Below are 4,734 nucleotides of genomic sequence, written 5' to 3' on the forward strand. Positions count from 1 at the left end.
GGCAAGCTCCAGGCAACACTGCAAGTGAGTGAAATATCCTCAAGCACTGTCAGTGTATCCCACAGTGGCTTCTGCCCTTACTTTCCCTAGCTCTCTCCACACTCACCCCACCCCTCCATTCCCCCAGCCCTCCTTGGGCTACTCTCTTTGGCCAAGCCCAACTCCCAACCCCAACAAGCTCCTGGGCTGCAACCCTTCCTTCTTCACTGCTGCCAGCATTCGATTCCCATTACTATTCTCTTTAAAATGCTTCAAGGACACCTCAACCTCTATAAGATAAATCCCAAAGTCTTGTAGCCACGTTCTATGATCTGGTCCCTGCTATGTGCCCAGCCTCATGTCTTGCTACTCTCACTTAAATATTAGATAGGACCTTATGGAATATTGATATACAATTGTTTTTTTGACCTATAGAAACAGTTGTTCCTTATAGTTTAACCTAATACTCTCAGATGCCTGGAAATACTCAGCCCTTTCATACGTCCGTTACTTCACACACACTGTTTCCCTGCCTGGAATAACTTTCCTCAACCTCATCACTGGCTAGCTTCTTCTCACCCTCCATGACCTGGCTCAAACACCTCTGCTTCACTGAAGTCTTCCCTGTTCCACTGTCCTCTGTGTCACCTCCATCCTAAGTATCTGCCTCTACTGTGGCACTTAAATTATACTGCAGTAATGTCCTCTACACGACTGGACACTTCTCAGTTAGATATTGGCACTTATATATACCTTTATCTCCACCTTTTATTAAAAGCTAGTACATGAAAACCAGAAATAAGTGTATTCTTAATTTAATAGAATAGATTAACACACCTTGCTTTGTGAACCCTTTTCAGCTGAAAGGAGAAGTTGCTCACAGACGTCAAAGAAAATCTCGTTTGACTGCCACATCTTTCTCATCACCCAACAAGCTCTCCTTCTCTTTTACACAAGAGATCACTTACAGCCTTTTCTCCCTTGTGCACTGGTCTACCCATTCACCACCTACTAGAAAGGCTCCTCTGGTGTGTTTGCCATCACACCAGCCCTGTTTTCTTCAGGCCTTTGGGTCCCCTTCCCTATTGTGTCCTCAAGCACCCTTTAGACATGGATGCCTGTTCTGTTTGCCAGAGTCCTTTCTTGCACAGACTACCTCCTTAAAAAGTTCATCCACAGTGGGATTTAACTCAGTGCATGTAACAGCAGTGACCTGAGTCAGGACAATGAGACTGTAGGCCCTATTCTGCCACTTATGGATGAGGGCAGGGGGCAGGGCATGCTGCTGGCCTCCACACTGCTGTGTGGAATGAATGAGTGCCCAGGTTACTCATTCATTCCATCCATCCCTAAACCAACATTGACTGAACCTGTTAAGTGCTAGGTGGTACAAATGGTGTGTACCCTATCACTAACCTAAAGATGGGCAGTCGAACCCACCCACTAGTGTTACAGAAGAAAGGCCTGGTGATCTGCTTCCACAAAGATTAAGCAAGGAAAACCTGATGGAGCAGTCCTACTCTGCAACACATGGGGTCACCATGAGTCAGGATCAACATAACATGACAAGTGATTTAATTTTTTGGTTTTGTTAAGTGGTAAAACTCATTAAAAAAAAAAAAAAAAGAAAGAAAGAAAGAAAACCAAACTCACTGCCGTGGAGTCAGATCCGACTCATAGCAACCCCTCCTTGGTTTTCTGAGGTGGTATCACTACAGAAGTGCATTGCCCAACCTTCTGTTAGAGTGGCTGGTGGGTTTGAACCACCAACCTTCTGGTTAGCAGTCAAATGCCTTAGGCACTATGCCATCAGAGGTCCTTGGTAAGACTCACAGACATAAAAATAAATTAAACATAGCCTCTTCACTCAAGAAGTAAGTGAACTGGATAAATAATATCTCTTGAATAAATTATTAACTACTATCATTATATCTTGAATAAATTATAAACTATTGCTATTATGTCTTGAAAAGATTATTGAGCACTGCAGTGTAGTAAATTACATAGTGTGGCTTTTCTAGCCACATGTCTTTTTAAACTCCATGGTGGAATTTGCCATAAGCAACTGAATAGCTCCTGATTGTTGAAATTATCCACCTGGGGTATTTCTGTTGAGAGTGGCACAAAGCAATCTTCCAGGAAGTTCTTTCTTTTTCAGGTGTATAGAATTCTAATGTTGAGATTGGTTAGTTTGGCCATTCTGCCAGACTCAAAAGGAGCCCTCCTAGAGGCAGAAAGGGTCTCTCTGACTGCTGGCTGAGAAAGATGTGCTGCTGAGAGTAACATGCTCCTGAGAGACACACACTGCTAAGAGAGAGACGTGAGAGACACACATTGCTGTGAGAGACATGCACTGCTGATAGAGACACCCACTGCTGAGGGAGAGACACAAGAGACATGCACTCCTGAGAGAGCGATGTGCTACTGAGACTGCCAGCTGCTGAGTGAAACGGCCGGCTGCAAGAGACTGAGTGCATTTCTGAACTTGAATTGCAGTCTGGTGCTTCCCTAATAAACCCCATCATCTGTGAGTTGTGTGTGGCCACTGCAGCAAATTATTGAACCCAGCAGAGAGGTGGTGGGTGCTGCAGGAGGAACAGTTGGTGAAAGGGCTGGAGGGAGGCAGCATGTTTGGCCTCTCAGGAAGAGGTCTTGGGCTACTGATGATGATTCTGCCTTTCTCTTGTGGAGTTATAGGAGGTCATAACTTGCAGCCTTCTTGCCCCCTTAGCAAGCACTATTAGCACTCAAAAATCTATTCAAGAGGTAATAGTATTTCTCCAGTAATTCATTAACTTCTTTAGTGTAGGAATATGTCTTTTGGAGAAGGAGCTCTGTGGCACAGTGGTTAAAGCATTTGGCTGATAACTGAAAGGTCAGCAGTTTCAACACGCCAGTCTCTGCTGTAGAAAGATGAGGCAGTTGCCTTCCATAAAAATGTATAGTCTTAGAAACCCTATGGGGCAGTTCTACTCTATCATACAGGGTCACTATGAGTCAAAATTGATTTGATATCAGGGGTTTGGTTTGGTTTGTATTCTTGGAGATCAAGCAGTCCTTCATCTTTCCTGCTTCTTTTTTACCTCCCAACCTATTGCTATATCCCAGTCCCTGCTCTGGTGTGGATTTGAACGTTTAACTCCCCATAAGGAGGTCAGTTCTTCTCTACCATCTGCCCTTAGTGTTTTCCTTTCTCTGCACCCATTTCTTCCTCCCCAGCCCATGGATCCCAAAGTCTGGTGCAGGGGTCTCATCATGCTGAATCCAGCAACATGCTCTACACAGTGGCCCATGTAAGGACAGCGCCCCCCGCCCACTGAATCACAGGGATGGTGTGGAAGGCAATTTCATTGGGACCACCATGGGGACAGAAGGCTCTTTTTACATAGTGGTCAACCAGAAGAGCATGCATAGCAAAGGTGGTATGGCTGGGAGTCACACCTACAGGAGGAAGGGGAGCTGAGGCAGGAGCATCCAGCATGTTGCACCATTGAGTATAGTTCAGATACCAGTTAGATAACACACAGCCCGTGTCCCTCCCAGGATCCAAATGTTCTCCTGGGCCCAAGACAGAGGGCCTTGTCTCCATCCAAATATGGGGTATTTTACAGATCTTGGGTCCAGTGGGAATATTCTCCCTACAAAATGCTATTCAGCCAAGACCAGGGAGGAGAGTGCTGGCTGAACAGAAAAATCATCCAGGGTGTAGGTGAAGGGAATTTCTACCAGGGAGTCTAGCAGGTGTACAGACTTCTCACACATACACTCCAAAGGGCTTAGGATTCATACTGCTTCATTTCTGTCAGCCAAGTAGGTTCAGCAAGAAAGACATAGTAGGGAGAGCAGCAACCCCCTCCTCCAGGAACTGCCCAGAACCCAGGCGGTACCCACCATAAGTGGGGAAGATGTAGCTAAGCACTGCCTGGAGCTCAGGGGGAGGCCTGCAGCTGCCACAAGACCTCAGACAAACTCTAGGTGGAGGCACAAAGGAACAGAGAGAAGCGAGTCAGCAGGCCACTCTTGGTGAGGAGCTGAGCCACAGGCAACAGGAAGATCTCCAGCACAAAGGCATGAAAGACTCCCCTGGACACCACCTGGCAAAAAATAGCGGTGAGGAACAAGTCTCATCTCTGGGAACCAGTGGGTACCATTATCATTCCAACAGCTTACAGGAGAACAAGTACCCAGTGTCACTTAACCCTAGATGAGTTTTACTAAATTTGGATTTTTATACAAATCTGTACTCTGTTAATTTCTCCCTTTTCACACTCAAGTAAGTCTTTTTGTGTGTGCTTTTTTCAAATTGTGATAAATATATATGTAATAAAACATCTGCTATTTCAACAATCTTCACAAGTACAGTTCCATCACATAATCTGTTCCAAAAATTTTCCATCACCCTTAACAGAAGCTCAGTGTCCCCTAAGCATTGAATCTTCCTATTCTTCTCCTGGTAACCACTAAACAACTTTGGTGTCTACATACTTTCCCATTCTAGATAATTCAAGTAAATGAGATCGTACTGTATCTGTCCTTTTCTGACTTCTTAATTCACTCGGCAAAATGCTTTCAACATTAATCCACGTTGTTGTTGTTGTTGTTGTTGTTATGGTTGGCCCCAACTCATAGCGACCCCTCCTTGGGTTTCTGAGGCAGTATCACTACGGAAGTAGACTGCCCAACCTTCCTTCCGAGGAGTGGCTGGTGGGTTTGAACCGCCAGCCTTCTGGTTAGCAGTCAAGTGCCTTAGGCACT

At 45.3% G+C, this 4,734-nt stretch overlaps 1 pseudogene; it reads right to left on the minus strand.

Annotated features, from left to right (window-relative positions):
- Positions 1-3,232: 3,232 nt before the first annotated feature.
- Positions 3,233-4,734, minus strand: part of LOC103203827 — a 10,504-nt pseudogene continuing 9,002 nt past the window's right edge.

This window comes from Orycteropus afer, unplaced genomic scaffold (genome assembly GCF_000298275.1).
Source record: "Orycteropus afer afer isolate SDZICR_OR568_19922 unplaced genomic scaffold, OryAfe1.0 scaffold00231, whole genome shotgun sequence".
NCBI classification, from domain to species: domain Eukaryota; kingdom Metazoa; phylum Chordata; class Mammalia; order Tubulidentata; family Orycteropodidae; genus Orycteropus; species Orycteropus afer.